At 40.0% G+C, this 25,752-nt stretch overlaps 1 long non-coding RNA gene across 1 annotated transcript; it reads right to left on the bottom strand.

Annotated features, from left to right (window-relative positions):
- Nucleotides 1–322: 322 nt before the first annotated feature.
- LOC115411803 (uncharacterized) lies at nucleotides 323–15,535 on the bottom strand. Its single transcript, XR_003934267.1, has 3 exons — nucleotides 15,525–15,535; nucleotides 11,060–11,069; nucleotides 323–504 (listed from the first exon to the last, which is right to left on the bottom strand). It is a non-coding gene; the product is annotated as an uncharacterized LOC115411803 (long non-coding RNA).
- Between the last annotated feature and the right edge of the window lie 10,217 nt (nucleotides 15,536–25,752).

Here is a 25,752-nt window from a genome sequence, read left to right as displayed (position 1 = left end):
GTAAAGTTTCACTTTTGTTTCACGCCAGTGTTAGTTATTACGTTAGTTATGGACCGAACCCCCACACTGAAAAAATGGCCTCAAGGGGGTTGTGGACTTTTCGAAATTAGCTTTTACATTCGACATGATTGTTTTATGTTTGAGGAGTAAACATGATTTGGTCATTGGACTTTTACACATTTTTGGAGGATATTCACTCTTAAGGAAAATGTCATGTCACTGTGACATATAACAGTCTTGCTCTCTCCCAAAAACCACGCCCCCTGCCTGTGAAAGTTTCAACTTTTATGCCAAGTTGTCCGCCATTACGAGAACACCGCGGTGCAGGTGCAACCTCCAGGCTATTTTGAAAAATTAAGCGTCTCTCAAATGGTATAAACGTTTATGGGAATTGGAAAATGGCACACTTAATCCAACATCTTGTTTCTGCATTTGTATTTTGTCCTTATGGTTGGTTCTGTGTGATTTTTATTTTATATTTTTTTGTCAACTTGGCTTGATTAGCTAACTAGCCACAGCTAATTGCTAGCTGTGACCTACGGTGGGCTAATTGTTGAGAACCTACGCCCGCTATTCTTATGTTAAGCAGCGACTCAAAGTTGTCAAATATATTTTCCTTGTTTGTATTTACTTCATATGCGGATGTCGACCTTATACATCGCAAATTATGTCCTTGGCACTTTTAAAGACTGTATTTTGCTCTTGTGTTTTTTCTCCCCTATCGTTTCTCAGGTAATAGACGTAGCCAATTTAAGCCGTGTGACACAGGACAACATTCTGTATCGTTGTGATATGACCTGTTCAGATTGTTCGGAATGTAATTCACGTATCATACTGGCTAATTATATTCACCGTATTCACCGGCGAAAACAGTGAATTACCGCGAATACAGTTACATTCACCGTATTCTCATATTGAACACGGTTAATTACATTCCGAACATTTTGAACAGGTCATATCACAACGGTTCAGGATTTTGTCATGTGTAACGTGGCTTAAGTTGGCTACGTCTATTATCTGACAAAAGATAGGGGGGAGAAAAAACACGAGCAAAGTACAGTCTTCAAAAGGGCGACCGTGTTCGCCAGTGTCACAACACGGAGTGAATTACCGTGGAGAGACACTTTGTCAAATTTGTTGCGTTATGAGTGTCTCTGAGTTGGTGCGTAACCGGAGGTTGGTAGCAACTGTGTGATTGACATTAACGGAATAAAATATTTTAGCTGGGTTTATAATAATTCTGAATCGATCCTTTCACAGATTTTTAACGTGTCCGTCTTTGGAGTACACACTGTGATACCGATAATGATCGAGGAAGACTATAGTGTAGACGGCTTTTATTTTTTAATTTATTTTTTTATTATTATTTATTTAATTAATTTATATATCGAGACACTGAATTTCTTTGCAAGGAATGGATAAAGAACATTTAACAAAGCAGATCTCTCTTTACGTTTTTAATCAGCAGAGTAATTGACTGTTTCAGGTCTTGTACTAGTTTTTATATACCATTGTGTCTTAGTTAAGCCAGGCATTTAGGGGATAAAGTAACATAACCAAAAAGCTTTAGATATTGTCAAATGAGATGCATAAACACATTAAGCAAGTATCATTCTTGTGTATATACAGATAGGAGTTTGCTGTATCCATATTTAATGAATATAAAGTTTTATGTGCTGAAGCATAATGTGGTTTTGTGATATCTTACAGATTCGTATTATCAGCAGGACTGGAAAATTCTATATAATTCTATATTCTCCGTCCAAAGGCTCTGTAGCTGTGGTAAGTATGACTACTGTAATTATAAGTTAACTTCAGTTGATTACATCTCATTTAGTAATTTCCAGATTGCATTTGTGTTTTATTGTCCATGCTTATTTTCTTTTTTCTCGTGTCTCTTTCACCAGTGTATGTGGCAGTGTAAACTGTGCTCTGTGGCAGTTGCAGGAAGATTGACATTATTGAACCACTATAAACTCAAGCATCCACACCTTGGACGTACCAGCCGTTATCCATGTACATTTTTAGAGTGTCCTTGCACATTTAAAACGTGGAATGCATTACATATTCATCACTCTCGAGATCATTCCACAAACAATAAAGCAGTAAAGGTAGTATCTATATTTAAGTGTCACATTTGCTTGTGTAAAAATTTGGGAAATGAAAGAGAGTACTTTGCTCACATAAATGCTCATTTAAAGAAAAATGAAAAAGTGACTTGCATGTTTGTTGGTTGTGATTTTCACACAAGTGTTTGTGGAACCTTTAAATCTCACAAGAGTCGTAGACATGCATCTCTTTCTTTGACTGACTTTAAACCAGGCATTGTAATAACAAATGCACCTCTGCCTTTTGAACTTTCACCCACTGATGACCAGGAGGATGAGTGTGTGGAGAGCGACCCTGTAGAGTCAGCTGATCCCAAGGTCCTCTCAAGTGCAATTGAGAAGCAGCTTGCAGCAACTTTACTCAAGTTGGAATATCTTATCCATGTGCCAGGTACAGCTATAGATGAGTTTTTACATGAGATTTATTATTTAAGTTCAGCATCTGTGCCACTTTCAAGAGGTATTGTTGCTGATATCTTAAAGTGACATAACTTTCAATTTGAGGACTCAGTAGTTGCTAATATCACTTCTGCAGTGTGTACTGCTAATCCAATATAAAAGGCTGTTGGAAAGGGAGGGACACTTTCTACTTCGTATCAGCGTAAAAAATACTACAGGGATTGTAGGCCATAAGGTGAACCATGAAAAGTGGCTAGAAAATGATTTTCGTTCCCGTGTCTGGGCACTACTTTTTAAATGCATTTTTGTTTAGACTGTACCCTCATCGACTTTGGGTTAAAAGTTCTCCGCAATATATCCTGCAGTTTTTTGTCACAAGCCATAAATCTATATGAATATAAAATTAAAAAACAAAAATTCTGTGATCCTAGATTCACTTGTTTTATTTATCAACATTCATTTTAGCAACACAAAATCTCTCACAAATTGATATTTATACACATTAACATTTTAGACAAGTCTTGATGAATTATTACCATGCAATGTGAATTTAGACCATGAAATCTTGGAAATTTGTGCGAAAAAGCTTCTACTGATTTCACATATTACACATGGTGAATTTAGCCACACACAAACACACATACATCAATGTAACAGCATTGCTTGACATTTACAGTGTTTACAGTTGCAGGGTTTCTTTTCTTCTTTTAACAATGATGCGTTTGTCATGTAACAATACATGTTTACCTCCGCCAAGGAGGTTATGTTTTTGCCAGGGTTTGTTTGTTTGTCTGTCTGTTTGTTTGTTTGTTTGTTTGTTTGTCTGTCCGTTAGTGTGCAACATAACTCAAAAAGTTATGGACAGATTTGGATGAAATTTTCAGGGTTTGTTGGAAATGGGATAAGGAAGAAATGATTAAATTTTGGTGGTGATCGGGGGTGGGGGTGGGGGGGCAGACCAGAAAATTTCATCAAAATCTGTCCATAACTTTTTGAGTTATGTTGCACACTAACGGACAGACAAACAGACAGACGAACCCTGGCAAAAACATAACCTCCTTGGCGTGGGGGGGGGGGGGGGGGGCACTGATCAGCCTTGGCGGAGGTCTGCGCTCTCCGAGTGCTTCTAGTTTTTAATAGATCTCAGTCTGGTTTTTTACACAGTACACTGTAAACTTTTATTTTTGTTCAATGGAGGCTTTTTTTAGAGGATATTTCATGGTTCTATAACATGTCTTATCATCACCATCACTGTCAGAAACATCATCCCATGTAGCTCTATCTTCTGTGTCCTTCTGAACATTCACACAGTGCTGTCACCTACACAAATCAGTGCAAGACAGTCTTGCTGACATACAGGAACACCTGTCTGTATCACATTTGCCTTGTTTCCAAGTGCAGTGGACGAACTGCAAAACACTTTGAGGAGCAGGATTTTTAGTCATCCAGGTCACTGTTGACTCCCCATCCTCAATGTGCCATCCACTACCAATGGGTGAGGGTGCACACACAATACCTTTCAGACAATGTCTCATTATTGCTGTTTGGTAGTTTGCCCTTTTGCAGTGTTGGTGTAGAGCATCACATGTTGGAGGCATGGATAGGGCAAACTACCAAGGAGCAATAATGACACATTGTCAGCAAGACTGGGTGGCCATGGCTCAGATGGTAGAGCAGGTCATCCAATAACTGAAGGGTCGGCGGTTCGAATCCCGCTCTGTCCTAGTCAGTCCATTGTGTTCTTGGGCAAGACACTTCACCCAGTGCCACTCACACTGGTGTATGGATGTTTGGTGGTGGTTCACAATAATAATAATTCTTTGCGTGATGATCTGCTCACAGAAGAGAAGATCTTGTAGTTGACATTGAAGGTGGCTCATTTCTGAAACACACATACACCCAGTTTCACAAAGCTGCAAGCAGCATTGTGTGTGAAAGAGAGAATGAGTTATGATCAGTAATAGCAGTAGTAGTAATAGATGTAATAGCAGTAGTAGTAATAATAGTAGCAGTAGTACTAATAGCAGTAGCAGTAGAAGTAATAGCAGTAGCAGTAATAATAGTAGTAATAGCAGTAGTAGTAGTAGAGAATAGAATAAACTTACACACTTACTTATATACAGTATTTGTGTGTGAGTGTGAGAAACAGATTTTTTAATTTTTTTTTACACACCTGCTGATAACGTCTGTGCCAGTGAAAGATGATCCTTTGTGCATTTGCCAGACACGGTAATGTATTTATCTACTTTTTCTTTTTTTTTTTTACATATTATGCACAAGGCAGGCAGAACAGGACGAGATGAAACAGTAGGTAGACCCATCCAGGACCGTTATTTCTTCCTGGGCTTTCACTTGTTGATCCTGCGGTGCTGCTGCACCGCAGGGAGGTGAATCACTCACCTCCCTGTGATTCATTGACATCTGAATTCTCTCTTTTATGTTTCTCCGCGGAATCCAATTGTTTTTTATCAATGAATCGTCTGTAGCATGTTACGTGAAACCCAGCATCTTCTGGAACATTGGCAAAGTCAATAGTGATAGTGTTTATAAGTTTCAGTTATAGTCCTTCTCTCACCACTCAAATAAAGCCATCGTTCGACACATTTTTTTAACGTTTCCCATTGTTTGGCTGAAAAATCCTGTAATTTTTCTTTTTTTTACAGATATAAGGTGCCTATTCCATATTTTTGCTGGGTTTTTAAAATTTTTCATTGTATTTTCCTCCTCCAAACTACAGGAAGCTCGCTTCCTGGTCGCAGCGATCTTGGATGTTTTGCGCTTTCTTATTGGACCAGCAGGTTACACGTGACTCAAACTGCAGCACGCATGATAACAATTGCACTGCGCGAATAAAGTTAAGTAGTACCGACTTCAAACACGGATTTTAAAAAAACTGCAGGATTGCAAATGGAGAACTTTTGACATTTACCTCAGGAACAATATATCTTTGTAACTGAGTAAAAAAATTGTAGTGCCCCATATGTCGGTACAGGATGAAACGATATGGCGTTCACCTTACGGCCTATTGCTTCAATGTTGTGGAACCTGTGACTTTTATACTTGATGGCAAAAAATTCAGAACCTTTCAGTATGTCCCAATCTTAAAGTCATTGCAGCAGTTATTTAGTAGAAACGTTATTCTTGACAAGCTCATAGAAAGTCATAGAGGACAAACAAACCTCGAAAGAGACCCATGTTATGAATACAGGCCGTTTAAAGATGGTAGTCATTTCCAACAAAACAAGTTTCTGAGTAGTGATGAGTTATGAATATCAGTGTGTCTGTATGTTGATGATTTTGAAACTTGTAATCCCCTAGGCACCTCCTGTAAAAAGCACAAGCTTTGTGCTGTTTATTGGTTACTCTCTAACCTACCTCCAGGCTCTCATTCCTCTTTGTCCTCCATTTATCTTGCTTTGCTTTGTAAGAGTGATGATGTTAAAACCTATGGTTTAGATAATGTTTTGGAACCTCTCTTAAAAGATCTAAAAACTCTGGAGGACCATGGTTTTTATGTTCCTCTGTATGGTACGTCTTTGAAAGGTGCGGTGCATGGTGTTGTTGCTGATAATCTAGGAGCACACAGTATTGCTGGTTTCATTGAGAGTTTTTCTGGAGATTACTTTTGTCATTTTTGCACAGCAAGAAGTTGTGAAATCAGTTCTCATTGTGTTGCATCTGGTGTTTTTAGGTTGAAGACAAAAGAAGAACATGCAGAACATGTGCAAATAGTTATTGAAAATGCCACGCATCACTTGGCTGTAAAATGAGAGTGTGCTCTGACCAAGAACTAGTCACACTTTAATGTTGTGATTGGATATCCCCCTGACATTGCTCACGACATATTTGAGGGAATTGTGCCATTTGAATTGGCGTACTGCCTGAATTTTTTGATATCAAAGAAATTTTTCACATTAGATGAGCTAAACAAAGCTATATTTTCATTCCCATACAAATGGTCTGACAAGACTAATAAGCCTCATGTTGTCCCAAAGAGTTTCTCTAGTCAGAAATCAATTGGAGGCAACACCCATGAAAATTGGAGCTTGCTTAGGTTCCTCCCATTTTTAATTGGATCTTGTGTTCCAAAAAATGAACCAGCATGGGTTGTGTTGTTAGATTTAAAAGACATTACTGAATTGGTTGTGGCCCCGGTACATAATGATGAGTCCATCTCATACCTGGAAAGTAAGATAGTTGAACACAGACAGAGGTTCCAAGAGCTGTTTCCTACTGTGAGACTTCTGCCAAAACACCACTTCCTCGAGCACTATCCTTGGTTGATTCATTGTTTTGGACCTTTATTGTCTGTCTGGACAATGCGCTTTGAAGCCAAACATAAATATTTTAAGTAGATAGTGAAACATACCAGTTGCTTCAAAAATTTACTTTTGACTTTGGCATCAAAGCATCCGTTGATGATTGCTTTCCACATCAGCTCGCCATCTTATGGGAAACCTTACCTTGATGTACCATGTGTGTCAACAGTTCCAGTTGATTTATTAAAAGAAGAGGTGGCTCGTGCAATTCGTTCAAAGTATCCCAACACTGATGAAGTAAATCTTGCAAAAAATGCTACATTCTGGGGTATTGCCTACAGCAAGGGCATGATAGTGGCACATGGATTACCAGAATTTACTGAAATTACTCAGATGTGCATTGTCGATCAGAACTTGTTTTTTATTGTGAGAGTGCTGTGTGGTTGGTATATTGAACACTACAGAACCTTTGAGCTAAGGTTGTCTCCTACAAGAGAAGTCAAACTCTTAGCACTCAGTGAACTGACTGATGTCTATCCATTAGCTGACTACATGGTTGGATCCAGCCGTATGGTGACTTTAAAAAGGCACATCCTCATTAAAGGTTGGTTACTAAATATACTAGCTTTGTTTGTCACAATGCATTTTGCATGTTTTGTCCATACATCCTAAAATGTTCTCAGGGTGAGTGTGTGTGTGCCCCCCACCCCCCTCCACACTCACTGTATTCTTTCAGACTTTTTATTTTGCTTTATTAATTTTTATTTGTTTACTTTTGAGGATCCAATGCACAGTGCCTTTCCATCTTTCATTCATTAAATTCTTGTGGCATGTTAGGCTGTCCTCTTTCTGTCTTTGGCCCTTTAAAGGTATTGAGTGGTCAGTTTTACTGTCTAAATAAATTTATAACTACTTGTAAAAAAATCTAACTTTTATTCATCCTCTTAACAGATTGAAACCTGTCGGTAGCCCGGTGGCCCCGGCTATTCTGAAAGTGATCCTTGGAGACAACAATAGTCAACGCTTGACTTTCCCCAGATGGACTTCCAACATCTGTCAATGAACTTGTTGATACTGTGCAGAGACAGTGTGCTATTCAGACAAACTTCAGGCTTCCGTTCATGGATCCCCTGTTTAACAATGAGTTCATGAACCTCACTTCAATGGATGAAGTGAAGGATCGTGGAACAATCAGAGTAATCTATATGGCAGACACCTCAACCCCAGAGCGTGTGGAGGTCCAGAATACCTCAGGAAGTGCTTGTAACTACAGTTTTATGGAAGAAAGCTCATCAGTGTCCAGTGGGAGTGTTGATACTGACATTTCGTCTTCACCGGACTCGGACACATTCACCTGTTCAACCTCCAGGACATTTTGGCCTAGCACCTTCAATGTTCCACAGTTTGGCTTTCATGCAGAGTTAAAACTTGAAAGAGGCAATGCAGCATTCAGAGAGAATGGCAAAGTGCTTATCCCAGATCTTAAACTCAAGTCAAATATTCTAGAGGGTCTGATTCAAGAAATTGTCAAATACAAAGTTTATGTCACAGACAGAGAGTTCAACATGGTTGGTGAGGCACTCATCTCAAAACACTCTTGTCTAATAGAGAGGGGCTCAGTGACAGGATATGCTGGTTGGAAGGCAAGCTTAAAGAACAAACTTGCAATTTACTGTACTCATTTGAGAAAGCTGGGATGTCCTGAGATTTTGGTGAACTCCGTTAAGCACAAGCCTGTGGGCAAATCAGTAAGAAACAAATGAAAATGCATTATCAGTTTTAATTCAGTATGTGGTACTTTTTAAAAGTAACTTGGTAATCTTGTCACCTTTGTCCAGGATGACGATGTTGATCTCGGTTGAGGTTGTATCATCAAAGGATTGTGTGTATACCTCAATGAGGAACCAGGAAATTTAGTCAAAGAGTATGTGGTGAGTATTTAAGTGTTATAATGTTTTGTGTGTTTGTTTGTTCTTGCACTTAAGAATAATGAAGGCCACTGTGCTCGTGAAAAATTGAAGTCCAGTTTTTTAAATTTATTTTATTTTTAAAGGCTTCTGCAGAGCTCTCCAGAACACATTTACACACGCGTTGTAAGAAAACTGTGATTTCCTCCTCATCAGCAGCACCTGTCTGCTCACCTTTACTTTCTTAAAATAGTCAATCAATTGAACAAGAAACCAAAAAAGGCCACCTGCTGGTCAGAGGGGTAAACAACCAAATAAACAAATACCAAAACAAATAAATTACTCTTATAATTACTAGTGTAGATTGATAAGGAAAAATTATATAACTGATTTTAGCATAATGCTATAATATGACAAAGTGAAAAATCCTAAAAGGGATGAACACTTTTGTAAGGTACTGTAATTGTTTTTTTTAATATTTCTTGAGGATTGTCCAGGGATATGTTGAATCTGATTTTTGGCAATATGTGTTTCTAAGGGCACAGACAAAACCAGTGAAACATCCATCGAGGAGACCGCATTTACATCCAGAAAGCAGACTGCAACTCAAAACCAGATGACATCGGCATAGTGATTGAAGGTCAGGTGGTCTTGCAGGAGCTGGACAACTTTCCGTTAGCTGTTGCCATGTTGTTTGGCTTGATCTACACATTGAACGTCGACTACCCTCGTGACCTCAAATATACCTTTGAGGTGCTCCAAAAAATCATCATGGAGCTGGAGGGCACCACTCTTTCCAAAAAAGCTCAAGTGCTCAAGAACAGACTCTATGAATGAACATTTTATCTGCCAAGACAGATAAGCATTTTTCAAAGTGTTTACAGAGGAAAGTTTTGTTTTCCTCAGCATTTGCAATTTTGCACAGTTACTATATATTTTTGATAGGTAAACAGTATTATATTTTTTTCATTCTTGCAGTTAAAGAAGTGTGTTTTTCCACTACTAAAGCATGTTTGTAATGTTTTGTTTAAAGTGGGCACCATGCTCTGCAAGACAGCTCAAGAATTCAAGAACAGTACTGTTGATGATTTCAAGGTGTTCAGAAAAAAACTTGTTTTCCTCAGTGTTGGCAGTGCTTTGAATATGTGATTTGTTTTTGCACAGTGCTGTATATTTTTGATGTGCAGTTTTATTGTTTCTTTTTACTTAAAGACCTGTTTGCCAAGTATTACAATTTTTTGTGAGGTACATGAAAAATACTCTCCACTACAGCATCTTTGTAATGCTTTAGAGTTTATCACCAAAGTGTTCTTGACAATTTTGATTTCTGTAATCCATCTTTGGATTAAAAGTGGGTCAAGATATTTTATTTTCTTCACTTTATTCTCTGAAAAATGTGCAGTGTTTAGGTGGCACAAGAAAGATGTGGGTTTCATTGCAGTCTTTGCGAAACTAGTATTCCATGGTGGAAAAAAAGGGTACCTTTTAAAGTAACATAAAATAATTATTTTAGTTTATCATTTTGAAGTTGAATCCAATTAAAATGATTACATTTTTATTGGTTAATATGATATATCTCTGTTCAGTTAAAATAAGGAAAGTAAAAATATTTAACAAAAATGTAACATGTTAAAAGAGCATGAAAAAATCATGTGAGTGTAACATAAGCAGATCATGAAACATGCACATGATTTTTATGAGTTGCCAAAACATAACTTTATTTAGTGGAACCGCTTTCAATACTTTTATTATGTTACTTCAACAGATTTTTTTTTCAGTGCACGTATAACCCTCCCCGCCTCCGACAACCCCACCCCCACCCCCACCCCTTGTTTTTGACAAATGGCACCCTGCACGCACACACACACACACACACACACACACACACACACACACACACACACACACACACACACACACACACACACACAAGTACACAAAGTGGCCTAAACAGTTTATCTATCCTAAAATAAATAATAATTTGGTGAATGTATTTGTCAGTGTTGCTCTTCAGTTTGTTTAAACAGAATACCAGTTTGCTCTCTTGTTAATGTTGCACTTCATGTGGAATTTTTTTTTTTTGTTATTTTGATGCAGAATGTGAACTGACAGAAATGTGATTAGATTTTTGTTGTTTGTTCAAAATTCCCTTTCAGGGAAAAGTGCAATACAAATGTTTAAAATACATTTAGTAATATTTTATTTTCTGTTTGATTTATAGCAGCAGAATTATAATATTCCTGTTTTTCTATATTCTATTGTCTCCAAAAATTGGTAGAAGAATGTTCATAAATTCATAAATGCATTAAAGACATTTTGAGGGGTTTTCTTTCTTCCCATACCGAACCAAAAAAAAAAAAAAAAAACGAACCGTGGCTTTCAAAACTGAAAACATACTGAAATGAAAATTTTGTGTACCGTTACAGGCCTAATATATATATATATATATATATATATATATATATCCTTCGTCTTGTGTTAGCTTTCTGTTACCATCTCTCATGTTACCGGGTCGGTTTTGACCCATGTCTTAAATCAGCGGTAAAATACACTAAAAACAATTATCTATCATCCAATTTGTTTCTCATCTCTTGGTTTCCTTGTTAGATTTCCTTATCCATAAAAATATTGGTTTTAATATTTTTGGTGTGAACCTCTGGGTCTTTTTTTTTGTCAGTATACCCCTTGATGTGCACTCCATCAGCCACCAGCTCTATACTGAACTGACCTCACATATGTGGACATGCCCATCTGTGCTTGTTTTGTTTTTGTGCAGGTATACTGGATAACAAGGCAAAATGAGAATCCCAAAAAGCTCACATGATTGGGAGAGGAGCTGGCTGTCAGTGCGTTGGCTGACAGTGCACTTAGGATTTCAGTTTTGGCTCTAATTTCTGCTTTATTATTTCATTTTTATAACTGGGTTGAAATCAACCCTAACAAAACAAAGGTTATAATTTCAACTAGAGCATTTTATAATTTAGTGAAAACATTTTTTTTTGTATTATTTTGTTGAAACAGAGGTTCCTGACAAAGTCAAAAAGCCTTGATGCAATAAACAAATTTTATGTGGTTCTTTTATGCATTTAAAATCTAAAATGGGTCGGTGCTGACCCTAACACAAGAGGAAGGATATATATATATGTTTATATACACACACAAACTACTGGTCAAAAGTTTTAGAATACCCCAATTTTTCCAGTTTTGTATTGTATTCAAGCAGTTCAAGTCCAATGAAATGGTACAAAGGTAAGTGGTGAGGTTAAAAAAAAAAAAAAAAAAAAGGTAAGGTGAAACAAAACTGAAAAATAATGTACATTTCAGAATTATACAAAAAGGCCTTTTTCAGTGAACAAGAGATGGGTTAACAACTTAAAGCAGTTCTGCAGCAATGGAGGTTGATCAAGCCTCGAAAGTTGGGGCTACCAATTCCTACAGGTGTCCCAACGTTTCTTAATCACTCGCGGACAGAGGGGGTTGTAACCCCCTCTGTCCGCATAAAAGCAGTGCTGGGCATACTTTGGTACCATACCATTGTGAGCGTTATTTGAACAATATTGTACTGCAGAAAGTAGTGTGTTACTATAAAAATGGCGAGGAAAAGGCAATTAACGATAGAAGAGAGACAGACCATCATAACACTTAAAAATGTAAGTCTTTCCTACAGAGAAATTGACAAGAACGTCAAGGGGTCAATAAGTACATTTTCCTTCACCATCAAAAGGCACTTAGAAACTGGGGGAAATGCTGACAGGACTGGCAGACCCAATGCCACAATGGGATCAGAAGACAAGTTTCTAAGAGTCAACAGCTTGCGTGATAGGCGACTCACAGGACAACAGCTTCAAGCACAGTTAAATAGTGGTCGTAGTAAGAAAGTCTTAGTTTCAACTGTGAAGAGAAGACTTTGAGTTGCAGGTCTGATGAGTCAAGTTGCAGCAAGAAAGCCATTGCTGAGACTTCAGAGTAAGAAAAAGAGGCTTGCCTGGCACATGAAACACCACCAGTGGACTACAGTACTGAAGAATGGAAGAAGGTGTTATGGACGGATGAATCCAAATTTGAAATCTTCGGTTCATCCTGCAGGACTTATGTACGCAGTTTTGAGTAGGTGAAAGGATGGTTCCTCAGTGTGTGACATCAACTGTCAAACATGGAGGAGGAAGTGTGATGGTCTGGGGCTGTTTTGCTGGATCCAGGGTCAGTGATTTGTACAGAGTGAAAGGCACCCTGAACCAAAATGACTACTACAGCATTCTGCAGCGCCATGCAGAATGCGCCTAGTTGGTCAGGGGTTCATCCTACAGCAAGATAATGACCCAAAACATAAGTCCAAGCTATGCCTGAACTACCTTAAGCAAAAAGAACAAGATGGTATGTTTGAAAACATGGAGTGGCCAACACAGTCTCCAGACTTAAACCTCATTCATTTGGGATGTACTGGACAGAGGAGTGAAAGCAAAGCAACCTACAAGTGCTACACATTTATGGGAACTTCTGCAACAGCGTTGGGAAGAACTTTCTGAAGAATATTTGATTTCCATTGTAGAAAGAATGCCACAAGTGTGTCCAACTGTTATATCTGCCAAAGGTGGCTACTTTGATGAGTCAAAAGTTTAGAATACATTTTGGTTTCTAAATTGATTCCATGATTTATTTTTTAACTTCAATTATTTATTTGTTGTATGCTTTAATTTCAGAGTACACTGAGACATTAAACTGCATCATTTTCAATGAAATTCTGGAAAAATTGGGATGTTCTAAAACTTTTGAGTAGTAGTGTGTGTGTGTGTGTGTGTGTGTATGTATGTATATATATATATATATATATATATATATATATATATATGTATATATATATATACATACACACACACACACACACACACACACTCTGGATAGCTCAGTGGTGTAAACCACTGAGCTGAAGGTCACCAGTTTCAACTGGTGGACCTTTGGGCAAGGCCCTTTACACTATATGCCTATACCTCAGAATGAGGTATAGGCATAGGCCAGATTGGACGTCACCCAGGACAACATCATCAGATGTTGGGGAACCAGGACATGCTGATGTCCAATTGACTACTGGAACAAGACTGGTGAGAGCTGTTTCTTGGTCAGTGAGGATGTGGGGTTTGTGCACGGCAGAGAACATAGCACTGATGGAGTGCTGCTATGGCAGCAATCCCAGTGAGAGAGGGTACATGCAGAGGATGTGGGATAAATGGTTGCTTTGAAACCCCACATCCTCACTGACCAAGAAATAGCTCTTAGCTCAGTGTTCAAATATCCACAATAAGAAGTTGCTATCACAGTTAAATTGATGAGGTACAGCGTTGTACCTCATTCATGGTACAAAGATGCTACGGCAAGGGGGGGCCAGGACGACAGGTCAGCTTGGGGTGGGTTCACCATCACCCCCCAAATATCGAGATTCACTACCAAGAACTCAACTTCCTATATATGCAGCAGCAACAGTCATCCTAGAAATGCTTGGCTATAAGATGAACAGTAGCCAGACTACAGACAGCCAACTTCCAGAACAAGATCCTGTAGTCATCACCCTAGCAAGCATCCAAACAAGAGTATCCAAAATGAACAGACAGCACCAGGGCCTGACAAGAGTCATTGCCTTAAGAACTTGACTGCACTCCTTGAACACACAGTACAGATGAACCAGCTGCTAATGTTCACAAGTGGCTAACACAGGGCCGGACAGTCCTCATAATGAAGGACCCCCAGAAGGGAAAAATACCAATACAATGGAAGGTATCATAGCAGCTAAGATGAGTAGGCACATGGAGCAACAGAAAGGAACAGCAAACAACACCAGAGGAGCCAAACACCAGCTACTGGTTAACAGGCCAATTGCCCGTCACTGTAAAACCAGGAACACCAACCTGTGCACTGCCTAGATTGACAACAAGAAAGCCTATGACTCATTGCTACACACGGATACTGGAGTGCCTAAAGCTGTATAACATCCAGAACTCGATGAGGCCATGGAACACAAATCTGGAGGCCAACTCAAAACCAACTGTGCGGGTGAGCATCAGATGCGGCATATATCAAGGAGATGCTCTGTCCCCTGTGCTGTTCTGCATAGGCCTAAACCACCTCAGCCAGATCATTTCAAAGAGTTGCTTTGGGTACCGGTTCCGAAGTGGAACAACCATCAGCCACCTCCTCTACATGGATGACATGGATCGCTCAGATATACAGCAAAGACATCGGGATGACATTCAGACTAGATAAATGTGGGCAGATGATATCTAGAAGAGGAAAGGTGATCACAACTGAAAGGGTTGAACTACTTGAAGGGCACAGATGTGCAGGACATTTACAAATACCTGGGGATCCCTCAGGGAAATGGTAATCCTGAGGAGGCAGCTTGGAGGTCAGCTACAGTCAAATACCTACAGAGGGTAAGGCAGTTCCTGAAAAGTCAGCTAAACAGCAAAAATAAGATCCAAGTCATTAACACCTATGCCCTGCTAGTGATCAGATACCCTGCTGGCATGATATCCTGGCCACTGGAAGAGATACAAACCACTGATATTAAGACAAGAAAGCTCCTTACTATGCATGGAGGGTTTCACCCGAAGTCCAGCATCCTGAGGCTGTACACAAACCGAAAGGAGGGGGGGCCAAGGACTGTTGAGGCTGCTGTTTATACATTACTAAAAACTGAGCTAAAGATCTATTTTTCTCAAGGCCACCAGACTCACTGGACTGAATTAAACAGTTTGTTCATTTGGCTCCAAACTAATGTCATTCATTCATTCATTCTTTCATCTTCTGAAACGCTTTATCCTCAAGAGAGTCACAAAGATGAAGCCTATCCCAGCTACATTTCTGGCAAAGACGGGGTTTAGCCTGGACGCGTTGTCAGTTCATCCAAACTAAGGTGTTTAAAAAAAAGGAATCAATAACAGAAACACGAGTTGATGGAGGCATCACACCTTCAGTTCTTTCATGAACCTTAAAGGGTAAAGCTTAGCTTAGAGGGTAAAGCTTTGATTCTTCCAGTGGTGGTGACCACAACCTCAGACCTTCTGGTAAAATACTGCCTCCTTCTGGTGGTGGTAGGACTGACTTTTTGAATCCTGACCTCACAAACTCTACTTTTGAAATGACAGAGTTGAGGTGATTTTGATAAATATCTAAAACTTCTCTTTAAAATCCTTCAGTGATGTGAGGGTTCGAGACCACAGAGACCGTTCTGCTTTGAACTACACAGCCAACATCAGCAGCACTCTGAGAGAAGAACTCATCCAGACCATGGAGGAGACGCTCCATCACACAGGTACACAACCCAGATACACACAAATACACACCGAACACACAAATCCACAACCAACTCACACAGAAATACACAACCAAAACACACAAAATTAGCACTAGCTATAAACTCTATATGGGTCTGTGATGTGATACCCCTTTTTTTAATCCCAGCAATTTATATACATTTGAAGGATTTAAAAGCTTAAAGTAACTTTACAGAATGGCCAAAAACATCTTTTAAAAGTAGTCTTGAACGGTAAATATAAAGATTTAATCTATTTTGGTTGTGTATTTAACAGTTTTGCATGAAAATGTCTAATTAGTGTAACCACATGTGGCGAGTGCGAGGAATGTAAATTACGACAACGCCACCTGGGGAATTACACCCCAGAAAATTAGTGTCAACAGGCTCACAGGTTCAGGCAAATACCACAGGGGGCATGAGATGGTTCCAATTTAAAAACAAATTTATTGATCAAAATGTTAAAAATACTACTATTGTTTAAAAACCAGCATGTGGCCCATAAAGGTGAACAGGGCCAGGGCTTACCACTGTGGCAGGGATCCAACAAAATATAAAAAGGGGACTGCAAAGCAACACCTGTGAGGCTGCACACCAAACAAAACTGGAAACTGTGAAGAAAATCCACCACCAGGGATCACGCTGCCACCCCAGGCCCACGGCACCTGTTCAAAAGATATATAGATATTATTGCCTGAAAAAATGATTTGAAATTGAAATGCCAATTGGTGTAACCAGTTACACCAATTGATCTCTTTGGTGAATGCTTTCATTTTAGGCCAACTAAATATGGTACATTTGTTAATTACAGACCTATGATTTTAAAAAGAGAAGTTTTATTAGCAGTGATACTCACTGACAAAGGTGAACGGGCAGCTTTAAAAGAAATGAAACTTGGCTTTTTTACCAATACTTTTAGACTGATTAAATTCACATAAATAATCACTTAAATTTATTTTATAACCAAAAATATATATATTTTTATATTTCTTGAAATATCAATGACATTTGTGTTATTTACTTATTTCAATCAATAAATGGTTCAATATTTGTTATTTCTGTCAAATTCAAATTTTTAATTCAGAGGAGGCCATTTTGTAATATGATGACTGTGTCCCAGCTAATATCCCACCAGTGAAAGGAACACTCAAGATTCACCAAGTGATATCTGAGCAAGTAGCTGTGATCTGATGGAGAGAGGTTTCATGTTTTTGTTCAAAGCCTGAAGTATGCCACTGTTTCAGTCCATTAACAGTTAACTTCTGCAACCAAACAGAAAGCCTTCCCTCTGCCTCTAATGAATGTCTGCAAGAGCTAAATGTCAAATTAGTTGTTAGAAGTTATGATGGAAGCCTTTAGTGGGACAAGTCACTCAGGTTTTGGGTAAAGGAGGGCCTGATTTACTAAGATCACAAATAATGGGTGCAAACCTTTGATTTGGATACATCAAAAATAATTTAAAAAAAAACAATTTCAGTTCCTCTTATGGACTTTTTTTTTTTTTTTTTGACATTCTGTATTAATGTCTTCAATAACCGCTTTTGGCTTAAAGGGATGGCAGTGTCTTATGGTGTAACTGGTTTATGTCTTTTGGTGTAACCAAGATTTCACCCAAAATATTATGAAAATGCAAAGTAAATATTTGTAGGATTTATTTTAAATGTCTATTGAAAGGTAAATAAAGATTTTCTGCCTTTTTAATTAATTTGGTCAAAGGTTGTGTGGAAAAACAGATATGCTGTTTGGTATGCGTGTCTGCTCAATGACACAAGAAGACACAAATTTCTGATTTAAATATGCTCTTTCTTAGAATCTTCTAAAGGACACTGGTAGAACAAAATGATGATTTAAATCTGCTCTCTCAGCTACTCATTTTGTAGAAAAAATTGTAATAAATTTCTCATTCTGTTTTGGTTACACCACTTGATATTTTCACGGAAAGAAAGTTTTAAACTTCAGGAAAAAAGTATAAATCCCCTCTCAATATGTATAAAACAAGCAAAAATAAAAAATGTACACACTAATAAACTTGACTCAAGTGCTGAAATCAAATTTTCAAAATATTTTTAAATTACTAATGTAGTCACCCATGTTTTGTCACTGACCCATATGCATCAAATCAGCTGCAAGCCTGTAACTATATTTGACTGCATTGTCCCTGTCAAATAAATAAATAAATAAATACACAACCAACTCACACAGAAATACACAACCGACATTCAAATACACACCCACACACAAATACATAACCAACTCACATAGAAATACACAACCAACTGACACAAAAATGCACAACCACCACACTCAGCATTATACAGACTCACACATATATACTCAGGACTGTGATAGGATCTGGTACATTTTACAAATGCCTCATTCACACCCACAGTAAAGAAACATAAAAATAATTAATAGGTTTCAGAGAAACTATTTTGTCCCCAGACTGAAGTTGTGGGAAAATTCCCATTTTAATTCCAACAGCATGTGAGCTGCTTCTAGAAAAGGATTCTGCATGCTTTGTTTGTCTTACAATAATAATCATCTTTGATTTGGCTGCCACAAAAGTACTTTGTAACATGAAAAGGATCCTTTTCAATAACATTTACAATTGTTTACAAGTAGAATCATATCAAAGAAATGTATGTACATATATTTGTACAGAATTGGTAGGTTGTCATGAGTAAAACTATTGACTGATGGATTAATAATAAAAAAAGTCAATTAACAGAAGTATGGAGTTAAATTACTGCCAAAACGCAAGTAACAAACAAAGCAAGTTTTACAAATGTCCTTTGTTTAAAATAATACAACATAGTTTTCTGATACAAAACATGAAAAACTAAATAACACATTTTGTTACAAATCAATCCAATAAATACATAGGGATGTCCATAAGTGTACGTGGCACCAGGACACCCTAGGCTGGAGGTCGATGATCAGCTTTGCTGTCATGTCATCAGACCTCCGGCCACGTGTTTTGGATACTCAGGTGAAGAGAGGGGCAGAGCTGTCAACCAATCACCACCTGGTGGTGAGTTGGATCCGCTGGTGAAGGAGGAAGCCAGACAGACTTGGCAGGCCCAAACGTGTTGTGAGGGTCTGTTGGGAACGTCCTGGCAGAGGCAGATGTCAGCATGGTCTTCAACTCCCACCTCCAGGAGAGGTGCTCCCAGATCCCGGGGGAGGCTGGGGACATCAACTCCGAGTGGACCATGTTCTCCACCTCCATTGTTGAAGTGGCTGCTCAGAGCTGCTGTTGCAAGGTCTCCAGTGCCTGTCGTGGCGGCAATCCCTGAACCCGGTGGTGGACCCCGGAAGTAAGGGAGGCCGTCAAACTGAAGAAGGAGTCTTATCGAGCCTTGTTGGCTCGTGGGATTCTCGAGGCAGCTGATGGGTACTGGCAGGCTAGGTATGCTGCAGCCCGAGTGGTTGTGGAGACAAAAACTCGGGTCTGGGTGGAGTTTGGAGGGGCCATAGAGGAGGACTATCGGTCGCTCTCGAGGAAATTCTGGCAAACCGTTCAGCGCCTCAGGAGGGGAAAGCATCAACACTGTTTACAGTGGAAGTGGGGAGCTGCTGACCTCAACTGGAGATGTTGTCAGATGGTGGAAGGAATACTTTGAGGATCTCCTCAATCCCACTGCAACGTCTTCCATGGAGGAAGCAGAGGCTGAAGTCTCAGAGGTGGACTCATCCATCTCCCAAACTGAAGTCACCAAGGTGGTTGGCAAGCTCCTCGGTGGCAGGGCACCGGGGGTGGATGAGATTCACCTTGAGTACCTTAAGTCTCTGGATTTGCAGGGACTGTCTTGGTCGACATGTCTCTGTAACATCGAGTGGCAGTCCAGGATAGTACCTCTGGATTTGCAGACCGGGGTGGTGGTCCCCCTTTGTAAGAAGGGGGACCAGAGGATGTGCTCCAACCACAGGGGGATCACACTCCTCAGCCTCCCGGGGAAAATCTATTCCAGGGTGCTGGAGAGGAGGAGCTGACAGATAGTCGAACCTCAGATCCAGGAGGATCAATATGGTTTTCGTCCCAGTCGTGGAACACACTGGACCAGCTCTATATTCTCCATCGGGTGCTTGAGGGTTCATGGGAGTTCGCCCAACCAGTCCACATGTGTTTTGTGGATTTGGAGAAGGCATTCGACTGCGTCCCTCATGGTATCCTGTCGGGGGTGCTTCGGGAATATGGGGTCCGGGGCCCTCTGGTAAGGGCTTGTATGTCCGAAACAGGAGCCTGGTTCGCATTGCTGGCAGTAAGTCAGACCTGTTCCAGGTGCATGTGGGACTCCGGCAGGGCTGCCCTTTGTCACCAGTTCTGTTCATAATTTTAATGGACAGAATTTCTAGGCGCAGCCAGGGGCTGGAGGAGGTCTGGTTTGGGGACCACAGGATTTTGTCTCTGCTTTTTGTCCTGTTGGCTTCATCGAACCTGGACCTTCAGTATGCACTGGGCCGGTTTGCAGCCAAGTGTGAAGCGAGTGGGATGAAGATCAGCACCTCCAAATCCGAGACCGTGGTTCTCAACCGGAAAAAGGTAGTTTGCCCTCTCCAGGTCAGTGGGGAGTCCTTGCCCAAGCGGAGGAGTTCAAGTATCTTGGGGTCTTGTTCACAGGTGAGGGAAGGATGGAGTGTGAGATTGACAGATGGATCGGTGCAGTGTCTGCAGTGATGCAGTTGCTGTATTGGTCGGTTGTGGTGAAGACGGAGCTGAGCCGAAAGGTGAAGCTCTTGATTTATCGGTCAATCTGCATTCCTATTCACACCTATGGTCATGAGCTTTGGGCCACAACTGAAAGGACAAGATCATGGATACAAGCAGTCGAAATGAGTTTCCTTCGTAGGGTGGCTAGGCGCACCCTTAGGGACAAGGTGAGGAGCTCAGTCACCAGGGAGGAGCTTGGAGTAGAGCCTCTGCTCCTCCACATCAAGAGGGGCCAGCTGAGGTGGCTCGGGCATCTGTTTCGGATGCCTCCTGGACGCCTCCCTGGGGAGGTGTTCTGGGTATGTCCCACTGGGAGGAGGCGTCAGGGAAGACCTAGGACATGCTGGAGAGACTATGTCTCTTGGCTGGCCTGGGAACACCTTGGGATCCCCCCGGAAGATCTGGAGGAGGTGTCTGGGGAGAGGAAAGTCTGGGCATCCCTGCTTAGACTGTTGCCCCCGTGACCTGGCCCTGAATAAGCGATAGAAAATGGATGGATGGATGGATGGATGGATGTTTTGTTTTTAATGTGCTTTTATTTTAACGAAGTGTCTATTGACACAGTACTGTAGCATGAAATATCTGTTGGTCTATTACCACAGAGCCATTCAGTGCCCTTATTATATCATGTCTAGACTGTTTGGCTCTGTGGCAATTCACAACCAATATTTTGTGCCACAGTACTGTGGCAGTAGCCATTGCCTTATTTTAATGTATAAACACTACTGTGAAGTGTGGTCATAATCTTTGATTTTTATGGAAGTCTAGTTTTTACTGATTAAGATTTTTCTGGTTTAAGTAATGACAATAATTTAGCATTTTAAGATTTAAATCAGTTAGCTTTTTCACTTAACTTACCTGACAAAGTTGAACCCCATTAAAATGTTGAAAAATTAAGTAATGCTTGTGTATATCACTCAACACTACTGATCTCATGTTGGTATGAACTGGCCTAGGCCAGAACATACCCAGGGTATAATCTGGCCTAAGCCACTTTAACCACAGGTATATTCTGATTGGGGGTATACTTTGGCCTGTTACACCTGGTTCATTCATAACCCTGTTTTTCAGTCCAACTCTGAGACTATGTCCACACAAAACCTCATCTTTTCCTATCCAATCTACTTCTTTGTTGTTTTCAAAAAAGTGCTCCGTAAACACAGAGTCATTTCAGGAAATATCTGCCTCCACACAAAACCACTGAAAACAGCTGAAAATTATTTAGTACAAATGCCAGGCCTGTAAGTGGAGTTATGATGTTCTCGCAAAAAACAGAGAAGAATACGTGGAGCATGCATGTAAAACTTACTTGGTTATATCGAATCTAATCCAATATTTCCTCCTGGTTGTTGCTCATTGTAATGAAAGAGTAGTCAAAGATTTTGATGCAGTATTTTCAATAAGCTCAATAGCTGTTGTAGCATGAGCACTACTCTGTGGTCAGTCACTGTTGTTGTTTTGAAGTGGCGTCTTGCTTCTGGTGTGAATGGTTAGAGAGGTGGGGCAATGGCATCATCGTGTTAGAAAAGTTGCAGTTTGGTCGTACAGATGACGACATGAAACCGGTGACTTCATATACTCTGGGACCCGGTTTCAAAAAGTTGCGGTTTCAGTGACTGAAAATGCCAGTTTTGTGTGGACGAAAGGCCTATCCAGTTTTAAACTTTTGTGGATATAACCGCAACTGTTTCATATAGACAGGGCCTAAGGCAAGGCAAGACAGATTTATTTGTATGGCACAATTCATACACAGGGCAATTCACAGTGCTTTAAAAAATGGAAAAGAGACAGGTTAAAAACATACAATTAAAACATAATCAATAAAACACAAATAATAATCAATTAAAACAAAGTAAAAGAGGAGAGTGCAGATAGAACCCTTTCAGTTGTTATATGCACAGTTGAACAGAGCTGTTTTCAGCCTGGACTTAAACATTGTCACAGTAGAGGCCTGTCTCACATCATCAGGAAGACTGTTCCAGAGTTTAGCTGCATAGAACTGAAACGCAGCTTCACCATGTTTAGTCCTCACTCTGGGCACCAGCAGAAGACCAGTCCCTGAGGCTGTACTTACTGTGGGAAGGGGTTAAGACAGGTCTGTTCGTATGTGTGTGTGTGTGTGAGAGAGAGAGAGAGAAAGAAAGAGAGAGAGAGAGAGAGAGAGAGAGGGAGAGACCACGTTGTTCACAACTGTCAGAGCAGTGTGTGACTCATTAACACAAATGGACTGACACACACAGACCATTGTACAGATACAAATGCAGAGGAAAGTAACAGAATGTTTCAGGGTAAATCCATTGGCTGCTGTAAACAGCGCAGCGTCCAGGGCTGTGGAGTTTGGAAAGTCTTCACCTGCCTTCTCTACTTTTTATGCAGATGCTGATCTCTTGTCACCTCTGGCCACTGACACACACTCATGCCAAAATCTCAACTTGGAGCTCAGAGATTTGGACCTACATCTTCACCTAGAAAGCCTTCGTCCTGATCAGTCTCCCACACCAGCACTGTCCTTACAGCACCAACCTCTGCTGTACAGTCACACTAGGGTAAGGGTCACTTCGTCAGTCATGTTCTGACCTGTCTGCCTTCATCCTATAGACTGCGCATTCCAAAGTGCTGGCAGGTGAGAAGTTTCTGATGTCCAACTTAGTAAAATGCATTGGAACGCCCGTCAAAATTAGTTGCAAAGTGGGGCCAGATCGAAGTACCCCAACCTCACCACAAACTACAATGTGTTGTCAACACAACAATGTGGGGGCACAGAGTGCAAGTTTGCAATGGAAAAAAACTTCACAATGCTCATCCGTTGTTTTGCCTCTTCCGTTTCATTTGTATATGTGAGAATACTGTACTGTCGCCAATCAAAATGCCTCTTCAGTAAGAAAGAAAATAGAAGCTTAGATCTGTGGTCCTCCATATTTGTTTTTTATGTTCAACATGGATGATCTGGAATGATTTGAGGAGGGATGTAGTTAACTCCAGGTGGGATATATTCTACATCCCACCACTTTGGAATGCATCATGAGTGTCAGTTTTGGTTTTGGAGTTCAGCTACAGCAGCAATATGGCTGTTAGGAAGCCCCAAAAAACAGATAAACAGGATAAACAGACCCACATGCAGACTGAGGGACCTGGAGGACAAATATGCACTAACTTGGTTGGGGTAGGAGGGTGGAGTTGACACTTAGCTGCCATACTTAAGTATTCTGGGTGTTTTGGTAAAAGCAGCAGACAAGAGGACAGCTGATGAGCTGGAAAGAAGGAGCAAGTGGTTTACAGAGAATATCTACATCAGAGCCATAGTTAACTTCTTCAGAGGTTAAAATGGATGTAGACAGGAGAATTTACAATGAACCAAGAGGAACTTCAAACTCCTAATGCTGGCAGAGTTTGTGTTGTCTTACATGAAAAAAAGTGCACAGACTTGAACAGGGATGGTGTATTTTGTAGGATAGACCAGAGGATAGTATCACACAGTTCCCTGGACAAAAAGCCATTATGACTGTTCTGGCTTTTGGAATATTTCAGTAAATAAGCTCCACGATAAGCAAAGGTTCATGATGTTCAGTTCAGTAATGCAGTTGTCAGTGATTTCAGTATCACCTCCACTAACCTTCCACCAAAGGTCAACAACCACAGATCCTAAATGAAGCCAATGTGGAAGCATCTTTAAGTTGTCTGATAGCCACTAGGGCTGACTCCAAAGCTATTGGCACTGCAAACTTACAATGGACTTGTCTAAGAATACTAAGTTAATAACTTTTTTTAAAGTTCCAATTGTTTTATTTGGAACCTCTAATACATGATGTGGTGGTCCATGTTCCTAAGGTCAAATAGAAGGCTATGGCATCTGCCATGTCAGGCTTTGATTGACAGGTCTATATGACAGAGTTTCAATTTATTTAATAAAACATAGTTTTCCCTAACAGACAGTTTCACTGTAATTGTGGTTAATGGGTTCTTCTGACAGTGCAGTAAAAAAAAAATAATTTTTTGCTGTGTGATGTTTTCAGAGTCTGTATGCTAACACTAGCATTAGCTCACCTCTGACCACTTGGGCTCCCAATGCTCCACCTTTTTTGTGGAAATATAGTCATTTGAGGCTATAAAAAGACAACATGGCAATGCCCAAATTCCATGTCACTGGCTTCAATATACAGTTTATCTTGTGAACCTACAGTCTATTATACTTTCAGCAGATGTGATATTAGGCACACCATAAATGTAATCTGAAAACTCTTGAAGGTGAAGGAACTGTTGTAAATATTAACTCAGTCCTGGGCATTAAGTCTCATTTCTTTTCTCCTTCTTCAAGCTTCTGAAAGACTAGTGTATTGATCTGATAGATTCAGTCTGAAATCTTACATTGTGATGGAACCATTTAACTTGTATATGAGCTGAGCAGTTCTCAGCTTCCTGAGTTATACTAAATATACTGTTTTAGTGGTTGGGACTGAGTTATTTTTCTCTTAACATAAGAACTACTACTGAAAACAGAAATGTGTGACAAACTTCAAAATAATTTAATGAAACCAGTATGAGATCTGTAGATTTGTTGATAAAACATGAACATTTTCTGTTCAAAGTGGATTATGTTTAAAAGACTGTAGAAGCATTCTACAACACATGAACCAACACATTATGATAAAGCTGACATTGACATTTGTGTCAGTTCTGCTCCTCTTATCTTTGTTTACCTGCCTCGGAGATGAATTCAGACTTTTAGGTGATAAAATATGTAATTCTGAGTTTTGCTGATTCGCAGGAAGTGCATCAGTGTCCAGGGAGCCTTCCTCAAGTTGAGCATCATAAAGCCCTCAGTGAAGGTAAGGACTCTTCTACAGAATCAACTGTTCTTGAATTGTAATTGATTTAGTCTGACTGTCAGGATATTAGACAGCTTAAAGAAAGCACAATAAACATTAACCAGCCATGTATATTGAAATTTAAATCCCAAATAGGCCCTCAGATCAAATCACTTCCACCGGGGATGAGGGATGAAGGGGGTGGGACGTGGTCTGAGGGAGGGGTCTACAACATAATACAGCCACTGACAGGCTAT

Source organism: Sphaeramia orbicularis, chromosome 21 (assembly GCF_902148855.1).
Source record: "Sphaeramia orbicularis chromosome 21, fSphaOr1.1, whole genome shotgun sequence".
Taxonomy (NCBI): Eukaryota; Metazoa; Chordata; class Actinopteri; order Kurtiformes; family Apogonidae; genus Sphaeramia; species Sphaeramia orbicularis.
The sequence above is the reverse complement of the archived record's forward strand: the minus strand, read 5'-3'. Positions and strand labels throughout refer to the sequence as shown.